A 25,898-nucleotide genomic window follows, 5' to 3' on the forward strand; every position below is an offset into this window, starting at 1 on the left:
CCCTCGCGGCACCCATGCACACCATTAAATATGAAAAAGGATCAGTGGTGTAGTCTACGTAGAACGCAGGTATACGGAGTATACCCACTTCTAAATTTTAGGGGCTTCAGTATACCCACTTAAAATTGATTGATCCATTGATTTGAATGCCACAAATATATACAGTATACCTACTTCCAAAAATGCTCGAATATACAGTATACTCACTTCAAAAAAGTAGACTACACCGCTGAAAAGGATGTTGTCGTGCAACATGTCTATGAGTGCAAAAACTAAAGCTTGTGCTGTATAATGTGATTACTTAAAAATCCCTCACTTCACAAGAAAAGGTCTAAAAATGTGTAATGTTTTGTATGAATAGTATGCTTAGTTGCTCTAAAAGAACATTGTACATTGTGCTAATGCTATGAGCTCATTGGGAGGATACAGTTTCACGCAATGGTAGATCTGGAGGTTCTGTCTCAGTCTGTATTTTATCTGGAAATATACTTCTGGTTTATTTTTATACTCCTAGTGGAGGAAGCAGCTGCACAATGGCAATGACAAAACCTGAAGAGGTTGTTATCGTAATCGCTGATGACGTTTTGCGGGAAGGGTTTGGGGACTCTCTTCTCCACACATTATTTGATTTCTGACAATGACATTCACACACACACACACACACACACACACACACACACACACACACACACACACACACACACACACACACACACACACACGCACACGCACACGCACACGCACACACACACACACACACACACACACACACACACACTGTCATTGTTACTAGTGGTGTGGATTGGCACTGCCCTCACGATCTGATTCGATCACGATTCAGGAGGTAGCGATTCAATTCGATTCGATTCTACAATGCATTGCAATGCATTACATTTCTACTGAAAGCAAAGCAAATGTTTCATCAGTCATGATGAGGCAATACAAGTAGTCAGATATCGAGCAACAATTTATTGGCATCACCGAATCGATCATTGTTGACACCACTAATTGTTACTAGCTTCTAAAATGAAGCAAGTTGCCAACCCCAATCTTACAGTAAAATGGTCGTATGTCATTTATCTAATTTTATTACGATGATTAAACCAACCATTATGCAACAATCATTCTTTCCAAATACTTAAAAAGGTGTTTACTTGAAAAGTGTTTTCAGTGTTTTCAGATGTTGCATGGAAATAGGGTGCCAGGACTACCCCTTATTCTAACTCTAACCCCAGTCCAGGAGCAGTTTGTAGCCCAGCTCGATGGGTATGCCATATCAACAGCACTCTGGGTCTTTTTTTCTAGGAGACTTAAATCAGGGCACAGGACAGGAAAAAAATGGCATATAGAACAAGGTATCCTTTGTCACCAGAAATTCATTCCTGCAATATATGTATATATATATATGTTCTGTTAGACACTGTTGGTGGTGCACTTTGCTAGTTTAGGCTTTTTGGTGACACTTTCTATGAAGCCCATATATATAGCGCATCATGAGGGCATTTATAACAAATTATAGATGTACACTAGTATACAGTGCATTATATGCATCCATATGAACTTCACTTTACTTAGAGCACACATTGACAACTTATGATCTCACATTGAACATTATAGCATCTTATGAGCCCTGAGTTTATCATCCAGGTCTGTGCATAGAGGGGTATACTGTAGGTGAAGAAAAATGGTGCTGTGTGATGCACCCGAAAAAGGACTGGAGCTGGATCAGGTATACAACAAACACCACAGGCTGTCTGGCCAGAACAATAAGATGTCTTATGAAGTCAGACACACACAGATGGGAATGCAAACCGTGTAAACCGTGGTTTTACTAGAAAATACTGCCTACAGCAGCTATCTTACCAAGGGGGAGGGGGAACATGAAGGTGACTGCCTACAAGAAGTCATCTTAAGCAGGGGGGAATGAGAAGAGGACAACATGACACACAGCTACGTACAGTATCTGTGTGGACCTGAGGCATGGGCATGTGCCTGCCTAAAGCAGACACACAGAGCATGCGTTAAACAGACATAGAGAGATGTAAGTGCTACTCCACCAAAGTAGTACATTACTGAGACAATGTACTCTCTGGCAGAACCGTGCTACGGAGAATGAGCATATTCTACTATGCAGTCACTAGATACAAACAGTACAGTAAACAAATACAGACATGGTATAACACAGGAACAACATAATACAGTTGACTCACTCTCAAAGACGGACGGGTAGAGTACACAGTACATGAGTGGACGCTGGGACCCCGAGACGTCCAAGCGAAGAGAAGAGATGAGTTGGGTCCCATGCATAGATTCCCCGTCCGAACAGTGGTCTGAGGTCTGACCTCTGTCCTGGCCCTATATGCACACGGCAGCACAGCGGGGTGCCAAGCCAGGGGGTGTGCCTGTTGCCGGGGGCCCCTAGCAACACAGTCAAGGGCCAGGAGTGGAAAATCACCGGTGTACAGGTCAAGCAGAGAGAGCAGAGCAGTAGAGGGAGGGGGAGACAGGTAGCCCACCAGCAACGGGGGACAGTGAGGAGAGGCCTGACTTTTGAGGGCTCAGGGGGCTCAGGGCCCACAATTCTTAACAGTCGGTACTCATAATGTGCTATAAGCCCCATCAGGCAGCCTGTAGTTTATACCCAGTCATGAGCACTCATGACACCCTTGGATTTATAAAGCATTATAAGCTAGATCCATGGTTATTCATAACTGTCTATATAAAGCATCATGAAGCACTATGAGTGTAGTCATAATACTTTATAAGTTATTATAATGCGCATTATAATTTGTTATAAATGTGCTTATAATGCGCTGTAGACATATGCTTTAAGTAAAGTGTTACCGGATTTTTTTCTGAGATGAGGACAACTCAATTTAGCTATTTTAAGTTAAGCTATTTTAAAATCTGAAATTCATTTGACAATCTTAGCTACGATTTCATGATACAGATTATCCGTTAAAAAAATGAAAGAGTCCCACTGGAAGCTGATTTCCTGCATCTGACCATTCTTTCACTGTAACAATTTGTGGGAAAAAAAGAAAACAGATTATGCTAGGCACAACAGATGCCAGCCCCCCAATGACCTTGACTTTGAGGCAACACTGCAAAGGTTAATCAGGTGATGTGTGGGTCATTGTCCATCCAAATGTTATGCTATAATTAGCATTAGAGTTTTGTACATACAAAAAATGATTTCAACATGGGATAAAACCCAGCTTCAAACTAATTGTTTTTGTACTGTTATGTCTGAATGTGTAATGCAAGCAACATCACTGGCTTTGGAGATGAACGAGCAATATGGATCCATAGCACAGCTCCCTCCTATGGGATGGATTAAGATGCGTTGCAGAGAGCCTAATGGCCTCATTATGTGAAAGCAAAATTGGAAGATTCCTAATATTAGTCAAAAGTTAATCTTACCTCCCCACCCCCGACTTTAATTCCTGTGTACCGTAATTCATTTGCTGGAAAGCTGGAAAGGAAAAGTAATTCATTTATTTAAATCCACTTGACACAAGAGGCCCAGACTTAATTTCATAGTTTACGGATATCTGTGGAGAAGGCCCCTTCAGGATTAAAGAGGTATCGCGGTACCAGCAGACTGTGACGTTCTTGTGCACTTCAGGAAAATTGAAGCTGTTAGGCAGAGGGAAAAGTTATTAAAAGGAAATGAGTAAAATGTCAAATGAGGGGCTTCTGACAGAGAGCACTGGGAATTGTGGTTATTCATGTAACGTGCAACAATCAAATTAGCCTCCACTGGGACCTGTTCTTGCAGAATTAAAAATGTATGACATACTTGTGTAGTCTAGCCCTTGTCACACAAGCGGAAGTGCAGAAGCCGTCTGTGTCTGTGTTGTCTATTAAAGAAACATTATCCCACAATATCGACTCAAGTTTGCTCTATGTACTGTGGGTAATATACACATGTGCTGGAACCTTTTCTCAACGGGAAAGTTCATGATCACAGCCAGAAACATACTGATATTGCTCTTGTAAGGTGGTAAAAAGGCAGATATGGTATTGTTTTAATAAAGAACATACAATATATCTTTCTAAGTATCACTCTTTTCCCATCTGGCTGTCTTCCTACCTCCCCTCTCCTCTCTCTCTGTGTTTCTTGTGTCCTGCTCTGATTCCCTTCCTCTCCACTAATCCCTGTGCGCCACACTATGAGGAGAACTTGTGTGAAGGACACAGGGAGGGGAGAGAAAAATGTCCTGGACTTGCTGACAAAGGAGAAGAGATGACCACTCTAAACGCCCAGCCCTAAATCTTTCACACTTGTCAGCTCCACTTTGTCGGACCGGCAGACTTGTCCCCTCCAACCAACCACCAGACCCCCCCCAAGTCCTGAACCCACCCCTGCAGGATCCTCAGAGAGCACTGGGCATGCTGCTCAGACAAACTGTGGAGGGAGTAGAGGGCAGAGAGTGTATTTATTTTCTGTGTGTGTGTGTGTGTGTGTGTGTGTGTGTGTGTGTGTGTGTGTGTGTGTGTGTGTGTGTGTGTGTGTGTGTGTGTGTGTGTGTGTGTGTGTGTGTGTGTCTGTGTCTGTGTCTGTGTGTGTATGTTTGTGCATATGTGTGTTGGGGAGATGTCTTTGTGTTCACATTTAAGGTTGTACGTGTTTCTCTGTATTTTGTGGAGGTGAGAGGTGAAGTGAAGTGAAGTAGGGCTCTAAATATACCCAATCCAAGACAAACCCTTTGCACCAACAGACCGCAACAAAAACAATAACCCTTGAAGGTCAATCAACTGAACTTCTTTTCTTTTTTTACCAGGCAGCCTTCATGGAGCTCCATAGAGACCAGAGAGCCTTGTTTACCAGACCTGAAAAACTCAGTCTGAAAGCCAGACAAACAGCAGGTCATGAGAGGAAACAAGGGTGAAACGATATGTGCTGTGTGTGGAGACTGTTTCTGTTTTTGATGAGGTCCGCCATGTCGGGTAAATCTGAACATGGCATCGCTGTCACTTCTGATGAGTGTCTCCAGGGCTAGTGCTGCGTGTCCAGCCTCGGGGCTTTTTATTTTGTGTTGGACTATTTCTTTTGTCTGACTGCTGGAGGACAAACAAGCATGCATGTGGGCCTACCTGAACAAAGACGTGCTTAAATACACACGCACTTAAACACACATGCACATGCACACGCACACGCACACACACCATGACATCATGAAGTCTTAGACTCTTTCTAAAACTGTTACTGTAATTCACTACAACAAACAGTACATATTACATGCAAATTTCTCTTTCTGACAGTGATGCTCCGAGACACCATGACTTCCAATGTTAACATCATGTGATGGACTCATGTCATCAGATGCCGATGGCATGTTAACCGACATACAAGGTCACATTGCATTACTATAAGCAGTGCTGAATAGTAGTTATGCTGTTTTTACTCTCCAGGTTCTGGGCAAGATTTCACTCATACTCAATGACTAAAATTGCAGTGGTAATTCAACATTATTCTGACAAACTGTGCTCTAAAATACAGTTTAATTCACCACCAGTGTTGGTCCTATTCTCTGAAGGTTACAATTGTACTGTGTAGCGATATACAGAGACACTTCACTCCTAGAAACACTTAGTATGCTGCTCTTTAGTCCTTATCTATGCCGTATTCAACATGTCTGATTTGTGATTTCCAACACAACTGTGTTTCTTATTCTATATGTCTGATTTCCAACACATCTTCTGTCATCTTCCATCTGCTAGGAGAAACAGATCCCATACTGGGAGCAAAAGACGCTTCCTCTAATGTCTCATGTCCCTACTCACTAAGCAACCCCCCTTCCCCTCCCCCCAACAAAGAGACATCAAAAAAAAGACATGGAAGAAAAAAATGACAAAGAAATCTAATCTTCCACCAATCAACTCCACTGATTTTCAAATACTCTTTCTTTTTTAAAACTTCCCCCCTTACTTTTCCTGTTGCCTGTTGTTATGGGTAGCTCAGTAACTTGAGGAACTTGCAGGCCTTTGTCTCCCACTGAAGTGATTTTTCCAAACTCACCTCAGCTGTTCATTTGGCAAGGGAAAGGTGCACTGGAAAGACTTACCACAGGCTGCAATTAAGAAAGTAAGGAAGACAAAACAGAACAAAATCCTAATGAGAAACTGTGTGTGTGTGTGTGTGTGTGTGTGTGTGTGTGTGTGTGTGTGTGTGTGTGTGTGTGTGTGTGTGTGTGTGTGTGTGTGTGTGTGTGTGTGCGTGCGCGCAAGCGTGCGTGCGTGCGTGTGTGTTGCCCGCATGTTGTTTAGAGGAAACAAGTCTTTGATCACCATGAATGCATTAAAAGTTGCTCCCTTTGGGTGGTCGCCATATTGCACAGCAGCACATTTGTCAGCGTGTACTTTCAGATAACAAAGAAAGCTGCTAGTAAATGAGGAACATGAATACAGAACAAAAGGGAAAAAATGAGAACAAGCAACAGAATACTGATAATAATCTGACATTCAGAGTAGACTGATATTTTATGATTCAAGCAAGGTACCCATGCCATCTTTATTGCGTTATGTAGCAAATGGCCATGGATTTCTCTCTCTCTCTCTTTCCCTGTCTCTCTGTGTGTGTGTGTGTGTGTGAGAGAGAGAGAGAGAGAGAGAGAGAGAGAGAGAGAGAGAGAGAGAGAGAGAGAGAGAGAGAGAGAAGGTTGAAGGGCCTACGAAAGATAAAAGCTACCAGTGGGATTGCTGAGCCTTTAGATGATCCATCTCCATCTCTGATCAAATATTTTCAATGAGCGGACTAGCGCGGATTACTTCGGTTTTGTAGGTTTTGGACGGGTGAAAAAGAATGTGGCAGTGGTTAGAGCAAGGTTATGTGTCGGTGAATGCAACTTGCAACTGTAGTGACGCTGAAATGGAGTGGTGGTGGAGCGAAAACAGCATGAGTGGAGGAGCATGACAGCTGTCTGTCAAAACCGTGTAGCCCTGCTGTCAGAAGTCGTCTGATATTTGCGAGGTCCTCGCAATTACCTACGATGGAGTTGTCGTTTTCTAATAATGCCCACGCCATCGGAAAGACCATGCACGAGTTTGACATGGATGAACGAGTAAGTGAAAAAAAAACGGCTATGAAAGTAGTAAAGTAAGCTGGTGGTCTCCGTGATGTTATTGGATGTCTACTAGTTTAGACATAGCGTAGCCTAATTGTTGTCATTCCAAGCGCATGATATTAGAGTGAAGCAAGTATTAATCCTGCAGGAACCTAAAGGTGTGAAGCAGCAGCAGCATAAAGAAACACACAATGCAGACATCATACACATCGCACTGAGTTGGCTGTGTGTGTGTGTGTGTGTGTGTGTGTGTGTGTGTGTGTGTGTGTGTGTGTGTGTGTGTGTGTGTGTGTGTGTGTGTGTGTGTGTGTGTGTGTGTGTGTGTGTGTGTGTGTGTGTGTGTGTGTCCTCCTCTTCTCCTCCCCACCCCTCTCTTCTGTGCATTGTCCATGGCATTTGGCCTACCTAGCATTTGGCATGCTGTTTTTGTGTGAGGTGTAGGCCTATACTGCATGTGAGGTTTGGGTGATGGTGTAATAGGCTAGTGTTTGGCTGTCACAGTATATGGTCCAGAGTAGGTCTGGTATGTGAGAGGCATGTGTGATGCAATTCACTGTTTTCAGAGGAAATTGAATAAAATATAATGAAAATGCAGGTAATAAAAATAATTACTAAATAATTATAGAATAAACTGAACAGTGAAATATGTTGAGTATAATGTTTATATTGTTTATCTGTGTTGAGGATATAGTTTAATGGAATAATTAAAAGCAACATAATTAACGCATGGTTTATTTTGGTGAGATAAAAAAAAATGGCTTGTTGACCTTCCATTTGGCTGGTAAGAAAAAATGTCTACTAGCCAAATTGGCTGGTGGTGGAAAAAGTTAATCTAGAGCCCTGCCTGTCAGTAATGCAATGTTTCTGAGTTTCTGCCTTGACCAAAACTATCCCTAAACCTAACCTGTCAGAGGTGCAACAAAAACTGTGCTTTGCCATGTGGCAGCAGTCTACCTGGAAGCAGAGGGGAACATAGAACCCTTTTTTGGTTCTAAGTTTCCCGGTTGCGGGGAACATAGGACCCGGGGAACATAGGGATGACCCCCAGTAAACAGGCCAGATACTGTATGCATCACAGACAGCATCACCACCACTGCTCAGCTCAGCTCAGCCATCAAGCAACCATCAGTGCAGCCATCTATCAGCTTGGATGCGGATCCCAGACTGAGATGGCCTCTCTCCTTTCTCTTCTCCCTGGGTGTGATGAAGTACACTGCACAACTTGACTGCCAGCCGCCCAGGGGAGGAAGCTCTGGCAGACCGTCCAATGAGCCAGGTGACATGGAGACACACCTGAGAGCCTGCGTGCCATGCTTGCCTTCGTCTGGCTGTGCACACACATGTGCATATGTATGTGTTTTGGCTTGTCTACTTGTGAGGTGTGATGACCTTTCTTCCAAGATGCTACAGAACTTCACCACAGCCACATCAACACCAGGCCTAGGAACAACAAGGACAGGCGTACCTTAATGGTGTATTTTTTTTCCTGTAACAATTTGACAAGTCTCTCCCGTTAAAACAAAACCTATATTGAAAAGTCAGATGGATGAAGCACTGGTCAAAAAACGAAGAACCTTGTCAATGTTAGTACAGCAGGTTACTGTCATTAAACAAATTGAATGTAGCCTTGTTGTTGTAATGAGGGTGTGAATGTTGCGAAGATTGGGCAAGTATAATTCGCCTATATTCACCTTCGCGTATAAACGCCTTGGTTATGGGGGATGCCCAGATGGTATACTGAAGATGAAGGTGAAACACACCAGCTGGCGAGAGTCAGGTTACCTTTGAGAGAGGGGAACAACTATTTATTTCCCACCAGGTCAGAAGTGCAATTGTTATACAGACGTAATCATTTGGTCACTTTGCTCTGGGGAGTTCAGTTAGGACAGAGTCCATGAAAGAGTAAAGAGCCTATTCTTTGTACAGCACATTGTTTTAAACATGTTCACAAAGATCAATTCCAGAACAATGTGCAGCAATGGTCTGTGATACATCTGAATTTCTATTCATAGAAAAGATAAGCATTGTCATAGTCATGGATAATCATACTGTATTTCAAATCAGTGGATCGTTGTGTGTACCTTTGTGTCCAAGTTCACAATTATTTGTCCTTTAGGTACACTATATAGATGGAAGGTCACATGACATTAAATAGGTCTTCAGGAGACTGTTTTACTACATGGCATGTTCATCTGACTTCTAATCATGCATCCCATCAAAAGTTTTACTGCCAATTTTAGTCATTGCGGTCAAGTTTCATGAAAGTACCAATTCTCCAAGACCATCTTTCTCTTCCTCTTGTATCTCTTCATCCTCCTCTCTCTATGTCTCTCTTATCCTCCTTCTCTCCCCACACACCAACTCTTCCTATCTCTCTCGCTGTCAACTCTCATCACCAACTCCTCCCTCTCTTCTTTCTCTCTCAACTACTTCAATCTTCCAGAGGGTATATAATCACATCAGCTGTATCCGGTTTCAAGGCTGCGCTGGATCTGCGTTGGACTGGAGCCTCGTCTCCTCCCCAAAGCATTTGACTTTGACCACCTCGGAAACGCCCCGGCATGATTGCCCCCACTGGTGATTGCCTTGGCCGACACATGATCATGTGACATTAAACCTCGCCCCAGACCAGACCAGACTACTCAGTACTCTACTACGTAGGCCATGTGCAGGGCCGCTGACAGCTTTGGCTGGGCCCAGGACAAAGTCATCTGAAAGGGTCCCTTACCCAATACTATCAATGTAATATTATGCACCCCCCCCCATTTCCTGGGCCCTGGACAGCTGACCCCTTTGTCCCCCCTTGTCAGCTTCCCTGGCTATGTGTTTCTGCTTTGGCTTCCCTCCAGCTCCTCTAGCCAGAACTTCCTGCTCTCTTCCAGAACCCTGACCTTTGTCCTGCGCTCTGATTAGAGGCAATGGGCTCGTTCGTGATGAAGCAGTGATGCTTTTGGTAGAGTAGAGTAACTTTATTGATCCCTTGGGGGAATACTGTTTGGAAAATGTTATATTTACTTATATTTTTATAAGTATGTGAGCATCTGCTAAAGAGTGGTAAAAGACAGACTGAGAAAGAAAAAAAGAGGGGAGAAAAATGTTAAAAGGAAAGAGACGGGCAAACAGATTGAGACATGCAATAGACGAAGAGACTGAAGGAAAATATGAATGTGTAGACAAAGACAACGCCATGGAGGTCTGAAACCAAGAACCAGACCAAGCACTCTCTTCATATCAGCAAGAGGCTGGTGGTGGAACAATGGGGTGGTATTATGCAGCAGATCAGACACACGGGGGAAATACACCGAGAAATCCGTGTCCGGGAGCATCGCGAGTCCGAGAGGTTTGCAGGCTGCCTTGCACACTGCAGTCAACATCTACGTTCTATCTGCGGGCAGCAGCCATTCATTTTCAATGGAGCCCGCTCATTGAACGCAGACGTCTGCGATGAAAAATAGACTCGAGTTCTATTTTCAAGGAGCATTGCGGACATGTCCGGTCTGCCGCTCACAGGGCCGGACATGTGTCACGCTTACACCGCTCTCCTGTGTGCAAGGCATGATCTGTTTTCATGTATCCTCACCATTTTGGACTGATAGCGGACACGTTAAGTGGACGTCTCGCCCTTGCGGTGTGCAAGCACCGTCAAGCCTCACTTATACATGTACAGTATATTACAACATGACGGAGCCTTCTTCTTTCTCCACTCTGTTCCTTGTACATGTTCTGCCTTTCCTTTTTGCATTTCTCAAACTTTCTCACTCTATTCATCTGTCTCTCACCAAACTCTATTTGAAGCTGAGGGCTTTTCCTTCCTGAAACCAGTACATCTTTTTGAGTGTGTGTGCTTTTGTTTGTTATGCGTGGGTGTGTGAAAGTGAATGGTTTGTTTATGTACCCAGTGCTTAATAACTTTTGTCTTGAAAAAATAGGTCTAAAACCACATATCACATATTCCGAACAGGAATTCCCATACAACGTCAATAAAAAAGACAATCAAGTCAATAAAACCTGAACATGTCTGTGCACAACAAGGGGCCTAAATCAACCACCCAAAGGCATGAGCCTTAAAGTGTTACCGTCCCATTTTTGGAAATAAGCTCATATTACACATCCCCTTGAGTTAAATAATTGAGTGTTACCTTTCTCCTGTACTTTCAACCGTTCGCTCAGTACAGCAGTGCAAATTTTACCTCCAAGCTAGCAGTTAACATTGACTCCTATGAGACCAGTTAGCCGCCAGCTGGTCTCATAGGGCTCAATGTGAACTGCTAGCATGGAGGTAAAATTTGCACTGCCATACTCAGAAAACGGTTGAAATTACAGGAGAAAGGTAAATCTCAATTATTTAACTCACAGAGAGGTGTAACATGAGCTTATTTCCAAAAATGGGACAGTATCACTTTAAATTGAATGATGCTGACTTTGGGGAATGTCACAGTTAAGGATAAATGCTTTTTATCCCTTCATCCCCACAAGTCCCAAGTTCACACACAAATGTAAAGACACACACATGCATGTATGCTCACACACACACACGTACACTATAAACACACATTCCCTCTCTCGCTCATGAAGCATCTCTCAACCTCACCTGAGTGACTCATCAACTAAACCGGCCAGATTTTCGAAATAAAGAAAAAAAAAGAGAGAAATGAATCAGAATGCCTCTGGTGGGTTGACTCTCGCCCAGGAAGTCGCTCCACAGCCTCAATTAGTGATTTTAAAGTGGGCAGAGGGAAGACACCCTCCAGAATCCCGCCTGCTGATCTCCAGTGAATGCATTAGGGCTACTGTAGCATGGAGCTCCACACTAATTAGGAAGCCTGCTACCGTCTCTCCCGCCAGCCAACCAGCATCATGACCTTCCCCCAGTTCAAAGTCTGTGCCTGGAGGTCAAAGGTGACAGAGGTAACAGAGGTGTGTGTGTGTGTGTGTGTAGTGTAGTGTGTACATGTTTGTTTTTGTGTGCATGGTCAAAGGGTGGAAGACAGGTGTGGTTGATGGACATTTGGTGTATGTGTGTCTCAGGGCTGGCGCCTGGAGGGGACGTTTGGGGGCGACGCCCCCTCACGTCACCTCCCACGCCCCCTCAGGTGTGAGTTCTCAAAAAATAAAAATAAAATAATAATAATAATAATAATAAAATGCTGGAAAATATGGTGAAACACGAGCTATTGAGTTGTATAACGCATAAACCAAATTAATTGACTAAAATAAATATGTTTTTAAAATATACGGATATGGCGTATCTGTGTTCGGGCGATTTGATAGGTTGAGGGTTGCGCGGCATGGTTGCTCGGCTATACATTTTGAGTTTGAGTTGATTCGATGAATGATAGTAGAGATTGATTCGAGAGTAGTAGCGACGTCGACAGTTTGATATTTGTATTTTGAAAACAAGTGAGTGACGGAAAATGGATAATGGATATTAGAAATTGGATGATAACAAAGAAGACCACTCCAGAGGGTCCGAGGCCAGCACCTCAAGACACGGTCGCTGTCGCACCTCCACAGTCTGCCAGCACTAGCACTGAAGCTAATCCAGGTAAATGTCAGCCAAGGGACCTTGGCCAGGATGAACATATTCAACCTAAACTGGCAGCATATCCAAGAAAAAAACGTCTAAACGACTGTTCATTTGTAGGCCATTGGTACAATGGCCGAGAGTGGCTTGAATATTCAGTCGAGGCAGATGCTGCTTTTTGTTTTGCGTGCAGACGTTTTGGAGGAAATTATTGTACATTTACAACATTGGGCTTCAATAACTGGAAACATGCCACTGACAAGAATAAAGGCTTTAGCCGCCATGCTAAAAGCAGGGAACATGTTGCGTGTGTTGCTGCGTGGACAGAAAAACAACAAAGATGTTCCACTGGCAAAGAGATATCCACATATGTCAACACAGAGCAGCTGTCCCGGAATAGACAATATATGAATGGAATCATGGACACAAATGTGTTCCTAGTTTTACACAAACTTCCCTTGCGAGGTGCCCTTGACGCAGTTGACCACTGGGATATAGAGTTGTGGGCTGTTCTTGTCGTTATTTCACTACACATTAACCCAAAATAAAGAATTGGCCGCTATCTACAACACAATACCACAGAATGCTAAATACGTCTCGAATGACATCCAGAACGAAGTGATTGAACTCATGAGTAACTTTCTCAAGGAAGAAATTGTGAAGGATATCGGCGATGCATGGTTTACCCTCAAGGTGGTTGGCCCCACCTCAAAACACCGCCGGTTCCGGTGACATGGCGTCAGCTTGAAAACCCTTTGTCCTCACCAACCCCGGGAAGTTTTGAAATTAACTAACAATGAAATAATGATATCTAAAAATAGTAAGGAATGAACCTTCGATCGGCGAAAGAGGTAACAGAACTACATGAGCTGAAATTTGAGAAAAAAACGAAGAAGAAGAAGAACCCAGAAAAAGACATGGCGGCGACAGGTGATATCCAACAAATGTTTGATCAACTAAAAGAATCTTTACTGAGAGAATTTAAAGACCTTAAAGATGAACTGAAGGAGTTCCGTCAGGAAAGTGAGCGCGACATCAAAAGCTTAATGCAAACAACAAAAGAGACCCGTGAAAAAGTGGAATCTATGGGAAGTAGGATCGATCACTTGGAAGAAAGAGTTAGTCATTTGGATGACTGTGAGGCGGGGAAAGACGCAATAACCGAATCTATGTTGTCAAGAATTGATAAACTGACTGACCAAGTGAATTACCTAGAAAACAAGTCCAGACAAAATAATGTCTGTTTTTACAATGTGGCTGAAAAAAGTGAAGACGGGGACATGAAAGCATTTCTAAAGCAATTCATCACGGAGAACATTGGGGTCACAGAAGAATTAGACCTGGTGCGTGCCCACCGCACCAAAACAGTGAGCGGGGACTCGGCAAGACCCATTATTGTGGCCTTTCGTGACTTTGAGGTGAAACAGAAGGTTCTGCAAACAGCATGGCAAAAAGGTGAAATCATCTACAAGGACCAGCGGATCTTCCTGGACAACGACTATACCTATAAAGTAAGACAAGAAAGAGCATTGTACAAACCCATTAGGCTACAGTTGAAAGAACGCAATGTTAAAAGCCACATTCTCCCACCAGCAAAGCTAAAAGTCTTCAACAGTGACGGATCAACTACAACTTTTTCGAACGCAGCTCAAGCAGCAAAAGAATTAAAGCGCAAAGGACTATATGATGGATAGACCGACAGCCTAGTGGATTATGGAAGATTTGTCTTTTTTCTTCTTCTCCTCCCTGTTTTTTCTTTTTTTTTCCTCTTTACTGAGGTCACTAAAAGGCTGGACGACGAACTGCGCAAGTGGCCTACAACGGACCCGGTATGTCAACTTGGACTTTCTGCGCGAGGTGCCAGATATCCAATTTTAGTTTTGTCCTTTTTTCATCGGATAATATGGATAGGTAAGCAATAAACCTATAGCCTATAAAGCGAGGTGAAGCTGAAGTTAGGAAGGCTTCCTTTTTTTTTTCTTCATCCTTGTTTTCCTTGAGCTTCAGACTCTTAAAAGTAAAGAGACGCATTTGTTTTTCGCCAATAATATATGGTGAACAAGACCGGCAATAAATTACGCGAGGTGATGATGGTGGACTTTCAGTTTTTTCCCTCCTCTTTCTTTTCATGGATTTGGACGTTTAAGACTGCAGAGACTCATATAGCTTACAAAGCGAGGTGAAGCTGAAGTTAGGAAGGCTTCCTTTTTTTTTTTTCTTCATCCTTGTTTTCCTTGAGCTTCAGACTCTTAAAAGTAAAGAGACGCATTTGTTTTTCGCCAAGGAATATATGGTGAACAAGACCGGCAATAAATTACGCGAGGTGATGATGGTGGACTTTCCGTTTTTTCCCTCCTCTTTCTTTTCATGGATTTGGACGTTTAAGACTGCAGAGACTCAATTCTGTGTTTTTTTTTTTATCATCCCCGAGACTATGAAGGATAAGACCGGCAAAAAAAAAGCCTAAACGAGGGGAAACTGGACTGAGAAAGGGTTTTTTCCCTTCTCTTGGCTTTTCTTATTTTCTATTTTTTTTTTATTATTTATTTTTTTGAAAAGAACTAATTGTCATTAAAATGCCTCTCGACGAATTATGATTTAGTTTGCACAAGAATCTATTCTAAATACCAAAGATTATGCTGATGGTCCATACGGGGAAAAGGGACGATAATAGAAGAATCAACATAGGACAATGGAACTAGACTCTCTCTGGATTTGACGCAGATATGGACACGGAATGGATGGATTCGGATTCTAACAAATGGAAACTAAGTCCAAGGGCAGCGAGGCTGCTGCTTTTCGCTCTCTCGCTCACTCTCTCTCTCTGACGCAGGGGGAAATGAAGATACTGGACTTCTCTCTCTCTCTCTCTCTCTCTCTCTCTCTCTCTCTCTCTGCCTCTCTTCGGGGGAAATGAAGATGCTGGACTTTTGAAACGAACAACAACAACAAAAAACCTGTTAGGACCCTGGAGGGACGAAGGGATGAGAGACTGATTAGTAATACCTCCTGCATGCGCTGCATCTCTCTCTCTCTCTCTCTCTCTCTCTCTCTCTCTCTCTCTCTCTCTCTCGCTGGGGGGCGGGGGATGTATGAGTATGAAATGGCTCATGACTATTAGATGGCTACATCTCTCTGTTCTCTCTCTCTCTCTCTCTCTCTCGGGGAGGGGGGGGAGTAGGAGTATGTGAAAAGAAGTATGATATGGTTTATGTAGTAGTGGTTGCCTCTCTCTCTCTCTCTCTCTCTCTCTCTCTCTCTCTCTCAAAGCAGACCAGGCCTGCTTGGGTGTAGGATGGCCCCCATCATTTATTGGAGGTACTTTAATTAGGCTACTTGAATTTGTGATGCTACCTTGTGACTGATTCAGGATGGCTGCATCTCTCTCTCTCTCTCTCTCTCTCTCTCTCTCTCTCTCTCTCTCTCTCTCTCTCTCTCTCTCTCTCTCTCTCTCAAAACAGACCAGGCCTGTTTGGGTGTAGGATAGCCCTCATAATTTACTGGATTTACTTTAATTCGGCCTACTTGAATTTGTGATGGTATTACCTGGTGACTGATTCGGGATGGCTGCATCTCTCTCTCTCTCTCTCTCTCTCTCTCTCGGGGGGTGGTTGGGATGGAGGGTGAGTATGTGAACGTAGGTAAGATATTACTTATGAGTATTAGGTCTCTCTCTCTCTCTCTCTCTCTCTCTCTCTCTCTCTCTCGGCAGACCAGGCCTGCTTGGGTGTAGGATAGCACCCCATAATATATTTGATTTAATTTAATTATTATTTAAATTTTGTGTTACTATTGCCTTTTGCCTGATTTTCTCAGCAGAATATGTTTGAATTATGGTACTATGTTAAAAATAAACACTAGGGTTATCTTACTGAAAACGCTTTAATTAGTCTGGGTGCACTATCCAGAGTTATACTAATAACATTCTTTATTGGAAACTTATTATTATTATTATTATTTTTGATTGAAGATAACGATTGGTATAAATTAGGGCAATCACTTTGAATCATAGGGGTTGGGGTGGGGGGTGGGGGGGGTAAAACAAGCTGGCACAATAGGGAATGAGTTTGCTGACCATGTTGGCTAACACCCTGATCTTAAGGATGCCTACAACATCTATCACCAAGAGCTACCGTCCCATACGGATGGAGTACAGATGGAACCTGATTTCTGTATGTGAGTCCTTGTCTTTTTGTTTTTTCTTTGTCTATTGGATGTGTTTAAGTATTTCGTGTTCCTTTGTTATTTATGGCTTACCTGTATCTACACCACTGCAAGCTCAAATCACACACAATTACACACATGCATATGGCACACTAGTATTTGCAAAGAGTACATTATTACCTCATGTATAATCTTAAAATAGTGTCACTGAATGTGAATGGAATGCACAATGTTATAAAGAGGAAGAAGATCTTATTAGAAATGAAAAAAGAGAAGGCGGATATAATTTATTTACAAGAAACACATTTGGAGAAAGAGGAACATGAGAAATTAAAGAAAATAACAAATAGTAAAATATATTATAGTTCATATAACACAAAGCAAAGGGGAGTAATAATAATAATTAAGAATCACATTGCTTTTGAAATGGAAGAAGTTTTTACAGACAAAGATGGACGATATGTTCTTGTAGTAGGTAAAATAGAAGGGATACAACTTTCTTTTTTAAACATATACTATCCACCAGATACTGGTATAGAATTTATGACTAAGTTAATAGATTTATTAGTGACAAAAGCAAAAGGAATAGCTGTATTAGCTGGGGATCTAAATCTTGTCATGAATGCAAAAATAGATTCAACAAGCACGAGACTGCATAAATCCGAAAAGAATGCTGACTTATTAAGGAAGGCATGCCAAGAATTTGGACTGGTAGACGTATGGAGAGCACTCCACCCAAGTAAAAAAGAATACACTTGCTACTCAGGAAGACATTCTGTATATAATAGGTTAGATTATTTTTTCATGTATAAACACAATTTTACACTAGTTAATTCATGTCAAATTAGCTCTATAAATATTTCAGATCATGCTGCCATCTCTCTGTCTCTAAAACTTAATTGTAAAAAAGGTAAATCCCTGTGGACATTTAACAATTCTCTTTTAGAGGAAATAACCTTCGTAGAAAAAATAAAAAAGGAACTACAACTATATATAGAAATAAATGACACACCAGATATAGATCCCATCACACTATGGGAAGCAGTAAAGGCTGTATTAAGAGGTATAATAATATCCTACTCCTCGGCAAGGAAAAGATCAAAAGAAGCATTAGAAAAACAACTACTTTATGAAATAAAATGTTTAGAACAACAGCATAGTGCAACAAACGATAAAAAGGTTAAGATTGAGTTAGAAGAAAAACGGAAAAAAATAGATAAATTCCGCATGATGGAAATTGAGAAACTAATGAAATTTACACAACAGGAACGGTATGATGGTGGACCAAAGGCGTTAAAGATACTGGCGTATAAATTAAAGAAACAGCAAGAGAAGACACATATAACACAACTAAACACCCGTCAGAATAAAGTTATAATGGATAAAGATGAAATTGCAGAAGAATTTGCTAAATATTATGAAGATCTCTATAAAACAGAATTGAAAGATGATAAAGAACTAATTCAGAATTATCTTAAAACACTTGAAATACCAAAAGCAACACAAGACGATAATATTGGATTAACAAAGCCTATTACACTTGAAGAAGTAAATGAGGAAATACAAGGTCTACAGCAAGGAAAAACACCAGGAGATGATGGTTTTCCAAATGAATTTTATAAAGCATTTAAAGATCAGCTTGGTAGCTTATTGGTAAGAGCCTACAATCACGCATTGGGCACGGGCAGATGGGCTCCAACATGGACTTCATCTATTATCACTTTGATACATAAAGAAGGGAAAGACCCGAAAAATTGTTCATCCTACAGACCAATATCTCTATTAAATACAGATCATAAAATAATAACATCAATCCTTGCCAAAAGACTAAAATACATTATTCCTAATTTGATAAATACCGATCAATGTGGCTTCATCTCAGGACGTATCCTGGCAGACAATATACGACGAACATTGAACATAATTGATTACTCCAAAAAAAATGACGAAAATCTGATTTTATTGACTTTGGATGCAGAAAAAGCGTTTGATTTAGTTTCATGGCCTTTCATGTTTGAAGTAATGTTAAGTTTTGGTTTTGATGAAAATTTCTGTACATGGATTAAAGCAATATATGCAAACCCGGTATCAGTTGTAAAGACAAACGGTACACTATCAAGACGGTTTTTAATTCAAAGGGGAACAAGACAAGGGGACCCCCTCTCTCCACTTCTTTTTACCTTTTATATTGAAATTCTTGCAATAGCTATTAGACAAAATAGAAATATTAAAGGGATTACAATAGGACAGGAAACACATAAGCTAGCACTATTTGCTGATGATATAATACTTTACTTGACAGCCCCAAAAGAATCACTGCACCAACTGATGGGAGAAATTGAAAATTATAGTACAATTTCAGGATATAAAATTAATAAAAGTAAATGTGAAGCCTTAACAATTGGCAGGGAAATGGACCAAGAACTAAAGCAACATTATAATATTAGATGGGACTCACAAATAATAAAGTACTTAGGTATCTATATTAGCTCGGACTTGAGTGATTTATATAACAACAATTATATTACTTTAGAATTAAAGATAAATCAGGATATCAATAGGTGGAAATTAATCCCTGATGGAATCTATAGTAGGGTAGAGACAATTAAAATGATGGTACTCCCACAGGTTCTCTTTTTATTTCAAGCACTTCCAATTTCACTTCCTCCAACTTTTTTTAGAACTTGGAATAAAACATTTGCAGATTTTATTTGGAATGGCAAAAAACACAGAATCAAATATGAGACATTAACTCAACCAAAGGAAGAGGGAGGTTTAGGGGCTCCACAAATACAAAAATACTACTTCGCATCACAAATTTTAACAATAATGAATTGGATGGGAGAGGAATCACAAATAAAATGGATCAATACTGAAAGAGAATTGTCAAATGGAATACTTGGCTCTTTACCTTTCCTTAAAAAAGTGTCACAAAAGCAATATCTACAAACATTTTGCATTGGAAACACATTAAAGACCTGGAAACAGTTATGTTCTTATTTAAAAATCAATAGTGAAAGCGTACGGCTAAGAAAAATGAGACACGACCCAGATTTTAGAGCACAAAAAGATGACAACATTTTGGACGCTTGGGCAAGTACAGGACTGACCATATTTGCACAACTTTTTGAAGAAAATATAGTAGTTTCGTTTCAAACCCTTGCAGAGAGATACAGTCTACCACAAAAACATTTTTTTAAGTATTTACAGGTCAGGAGCTATATACAACAAAAGGCGGAAAAGGCAACTAATGAAGTTTTAATTTTTTTGTTAGAAAATAGAAACAAAAGTAGAAGGGGAGGTGCTCTAGCGAAGGCCTATAAACTAATACAAAGGATGACAAAAACAAAGTGTAAGGCAAAAGAAAAATGGGAGAATGAATTACTAGTTACTATTACAGATAGTTCCTGGAGTGAATTATGGAAAGAGACTTTCAAAACAACCCAGTCCAAATGCTGGAAAGAGTTTGGCTGGAAGGTCAATCAAAGATTTTTTATGGTACCTAAACAATGTGCCCATATCTCAGGAGCTGACATAAAATGTTGGCGAGGATGTGGAGAAGAAGGGTCGCATACACATATATTCTATACATGTTCTATAATAAAACCATTTTGGGAGGAGGTAAGGCGAGCTGTCACATACATTTTTGATTTGAAACAACCTCTAACACCAGTAAATGTATTAGGCATCGACCTACCGAACAGGATAAAAAGAACGCACCGTAATTTTTTTCATATTCTAAGACTTACAGCACTAAAGCAAATTACAAAACTATGGAAACAAAGCAAACAACCAGATGTCCAGCTATGGTATAATACAATAAAAAATGTTTTGGAAATGGAAAAATATATATTATTTTCTAGAAAGTGCTCACACAAATGGGAAGAAATGTATCCAGAAAATCTTTGCAATAATATGTGCCTTTACTTTGAAAATAGAACAACATAAGCTTCCAAATCTTTCACAGCTTGTGCATGCCCCCACACACCCACCCTCTACATCAGCACATACATACAGCCAATACAACACCTACTTTACACACACATACACCTACAGGTGAGCTATAGAATGTCTCTTTCTCTCTCTCTCTCTCTCTCTCTCTCTCTATCATTGTCTCGTAAGGTTTGAGTTAAAGTGCTTTTTTATTTTTATTTATTTATTCTCTGTCCTTGTTGGTTTGTTTGTTTTTGTTTATATGTTTGTCTGTGTCAACTGTCTATTGTCATTTACGTATTTGGGGAAAAAAAAAAAAAAAAAAAAAGTTTATTTGGTAGTATGCTGAAAAGTCATTGAAAAGAATTGAAGTCTCGTATGGGCATATATCGTGAACTAGAAGAAGAGAGAAAAAATGGTGATGATGATGATGATGAATTTGTCATTGAAATTAACTGTAAGCCTTGTGAACAATTCTACCAATAAACAAAGTAACAAAAAAAAAAAGGTGGTTGGCACGAAGGATCCGACAGGGCACGAGAACATTAGCCTAATTACGTTACGTGGACAGTGAGTATCGCATCCACGAGAGGCTTTTGGCTATGCTGACAACAGACAGGTGTGATGCGCAATCACTAGCGGATGCTGTGCTAACAGAACTTAAAAGAGTTGGCATTGACACCGCCAAAATGCTCAGCCAGTGCTACGAAGGGGCAAGTGTTATGTCTGGCAAAGATGGGGGGGATGCAGAGGATCATCCAGGACCAGTGTTGCCAATTTAGCAACTGTTGGCCACCTCTGGCGACACAAAAAATAATCTAGCGATTTAGCGACTTTTCAGGCTCAATCTGGCCGAATCTAGCGACTATTTCGCTTGTCTTGTGAGCGGCAAATCCGTCGCCCTCCCCACGACACCACACAGTGCATTTTCAGTGGTGGGTAGAGAGAGACGTGACACATGATGCACTACGGTGTGGCAGCTTTTGTGATACGCACAGGAATTCTCATGCACATGTACATCTGCTTGTATGAGGCTACGGCAAGTGATATGGGACAAAGATATGGCAGGAACCGAATGTCAACATAAACCGAGATTACACAATTAGTCCGGCGGATTAGACACACAAAAGGGCCTAATCGTGCACTTTTGAGTAAAAGCATGAAAATTGGTACACATATCCTTCTCGATATGCTGATTGATATTAGCCTTGGAGGCGTCGTGAAAAATGAAGAATTTTCAAGATGGCCGCCAAATCCAATATGGCCAACCCAAATTAATGAAACTACCTGACACGTTGATGTAAAAGCATGAAAATGGGTATATATATCCTTCTTGATATGCTGATTAATATTAGTATTGCAGGCACCGCAAAAAAATATGAATTTTCAAGATGGCCGCCAAATCCAATATGGCCAACCCATATTAATGAAACTACCTGACACTTTGTAGAAAAGGCCTGAAAATTGGTACACATGTCCTTCTTAATATGCTGATCAATGTTATCGTTGGAGGCGCCACGAAAAATGCTGTATTTTCAAGATGGCCGCCACATCCAATATGGCCAATGAAGCTACTGTACCTGAAACTTAGTTGTAAACCCATGAAAATGGATGCCCAGTTACTTCTTTATATTCTGATTAATAAAAGAAATGGAGGCATTGCAAGAAAGTTTAATTTTCAAAATGGCCGCCAAATCAAATCTAGCCAACCCATATTAATGAAACCATTGATGAATTAAACACCCACTTTTAGTAAAAGCATGAAAAATGGTACACATTTACCTCTTGATATGCTGATTAATATTTGAAATGGAGGCATAGCAAATAAAACCTGAATTTTCAAGATGGCCGCCAAATAAAATGTAGCCAACCCATATACATTAATCCTCCAGGCACATTGTGGGATATACAGTACCTCTAGCAGTTAGTGACGACTGCATAGGCCTTGTGTTTAATATGCCTCTCATGACCACAAATTCAAAAGGGTCAAGATTTCAAGGTTGCTAGAATTCATGGACATGGTTAAAACATGGTTTAGAAAAGAAACCAATAATTAATTACTACTTCTAGCTGTACTTCAAGGTTTTCAAATGAACTGCAATCCTGTTCCATGCATGTTGTATGGGTATGTCTTGCCTGGTTAACACCAGTTGATCTCACAAGTGAGATACTCTGAAGGTTACATACTGTATGCAATTTCTGAGGGATGGAATCCATGCTGTCTTTCAGATCAGAAAGTGTGCAAAGCAGCATGGGATTCCCCAGGTTGTAATATATCCTATGGCCAACATCAATCAAGCTGCCAACAATGCCTAATTAAAAGATACACACAAACTTTGAATAAATGGTGAATGGTACAGTTGGTGCAAAGTCAACTCTGGGTATGTAAATTTGAGTAACCTTGAGTGAAAGTTTACTTGTACAGTATTAGAATTCATTTTTTGGCTATAATAATGGTGTGCAAGATTTGGCTTATGGTGAACCCCCATTTCTGTATTTGTAGTTCAAGGTATGCAAACTATGCAACATATGTAAGGTCAAGTTGATAAGATTTGATTTAACCTCCATGTTGAGGGGGGACAATATTTTGTTTTGTTACCTACAGTACTTGAATGAAGGTTGTGCACATTTATTTCAATGATAAATGGCTCAAATCCATTGAAAATGTGACTAAAATATTTATTGACTCATCAAAGACTACAAATACGTTTCTACTACAAGTACAGAGAAATTTGTACTGAGATAAATATAGGATATTATATGCCCATTTATACATCTATGGGTTGGCCATATTTGAAGTGGGGCCATCTTGAAAATTCTTTTGATTTTTTGATGATGTTAATACAATAAAAAGTAACTAATGTACTGTAACACAATATGTAACACTACATATCTATATATAACATTAGTAGGGTAGGGTTTGATGTTTCGAAATTAGGCTTGATGTTAGGATCACTTCCAGAGTAATCTTAATCACATAACGATGTAACTGTGTAGGCTACCAATTATGATGATTTTACCACAAAGTGCCCTGTAGTTAATATGGGTTGGCCATATTGGATTTGGCGGCCATTTTGAAAATTCTGTGTTTTTCACATCTAATAATCAGCTGAAAAAGAAGGAAATGTGTAACCATTTTCATGCTTTTACTACGTGCATAATGGATTCACTCATCTGCTATACAATTCCTGTTATATGGGTCGGCCATATTTCATTTGGTGGCCATTTTGAACATTTCAATTTTGGTTTTACGCAACAATTCCATTTCTAACATTAATAGGTACATCATAGAGTATGTATTTACCAAATTTCAGGCATTTATGACGCAGTGCAAGATGGTTTCTCACTAATATGGGTTGGCCATATTGGATTTGGCGGCCATCTTGAAAATACAGCATTTTTTGTGGCGCCTCCAACAATAACATTGATCAGCATATTAAGAAGGACATGTGTACCAATTTTCAGGCCTTTACTACAAAGTGTCAGGTAGTTTCGTTAATATGGGTTGGCCATATTGGATTTGGCGGCCATCTTGAAAATTCATAATTTTTTGCTATGCCTCCAATGCTAATATTAATCAGCATATCAAGAAGGATATATGTACCAATTTTCATGCTTTTACATCAACGTGTCAGGTAGTTTCATTAATTTGGGTTGGCCATATTGGATTTGGCGGCCATCTTGAAAATTCTTCATTTTTCGCGACGCCTCCAATGCTTATATTAATAAGCATAGGAAGAGGTATATGTGTACCAATTTTCATGCTTTTACTCAAAAGTGCATGATCAATTCACCAATCCGCTGGACTAAATGTTCGATATGGTGACTGTCATTTATGTTATGCCTACACTTCGAATTAGATCAGTCTTGTCACACAGGTATATTTGATTTACCTCAACTGTACCCTGCACTTAACTTTACTCGGTCTACCCTACAAGAAGATACAGGGGGCATGAGAATTTGGTGCGTATCACAAAAGCTACCACAACGGCTCCTTGGGATATGCATACCGGTATGACAAATTTAAATGAGCACTAGCAGGCTGGCCGCACCGACCGCAGTGAATCCCGGGCACTGGCGACAAAAAAACTAATCTAGCGCCTTTAGCGTCTTTTTAGTGCATCTGGCGACTTTTTAAAACGTGCATTTCCAGTGACAAATTCATCGTTTTTCCACATAATTCTGACTCAGCGCCGCCATCAGAAGCGTTTCCCACGGTTAAGCAGGGCTGCAGATTAGCTCTGATCTCCAAAAAGTAGCTAGCACCGCCCATTTGTACTGTGGATGTGGGCACGTTTTCTGTATATCAGCGCGCCGTGCGTGACATTGTGACGTCATACGGTACACGGGAAAGCCTCAAACGTCTGTTGGACCAAAGGTGGACAGGACACCTTAACACTGTGTCCCTCGTTGTGAAATCACATGCGAGTCTAACAGCGTTCCTGAGAGAGTTGCGATCGAGGAAAACACCTGCAGAAGTTAGAATAGAGGCGTCTGGGCTTCACAACGCTATCCTTGAGCCGAGTTTCTTATTTCTGGCCAGATTGCTGCTGAAGGTGCTGGAACTGATGGTCCCTCCAAACAAGATGCTCCAAGCCAAGAACTGTGACCTCCTCACTGGAGTACAGCTCATTCACACCTCGACAGAGTGTCTTAGGAGGCTTCGGTGTGATGAAGAATTTCAGAACATCTGGGCTGATACTGCAAGTGATGGACCTACTCCCCCAAAGCGGCTGCGACAGGCACCTGCTGCCCTCCGAGAGTATGTGGTAGAGGAAACACTAGGCCACCAGGAAGATTTTAATGAAAGGGAAGGTAAGCACCTGTTTTTTTCCATCATAGACAGTGTGCTTGGGGAAATGGAGGCTCGCTTTAGTGAGACCAACCAAAAATATGCAATTGCACTGAAAGCCCTGGACCCTGCAAGTGAGGATTTTTTGAACACACAAGAACTGAAACCTTTACTGGATTTAAGTGGCACTGAAATAAACGAGAAGCAGTTCATCGTTGCTTGCGAGTTTGTCCGGAGCCAGGGTGGTGAGTCAATGACCATAAGTGAGCTTGTCACTAAACACAGAACTGTGTTCTCCACGGCCATGCCAGGTCTTTGCGGCCTTCAAACAAGCAATGACATTTGGGCTTCGACTGCTATGTGCGAGAACTCATTCTCAACATTGAAAAGAGTGTTCAGTGATCACAGGCGCAGC

This window comes from Engraulis encrasicolus, chromosome 9 (assembly GCF_034702125.1).
Source record: "Engraulis encrasicolus isolate BLACKSEA-1 chromosome 9, IST_EnEncr_1.0, whole genome shotgun sequence".
Classification (NCBI taxonomy): Eukaryota; Metazoa; Chordata; class Actinopteri; order Clupeiformes; family Engraulidae; genus Engraulis; species Engraulis encrasicolus.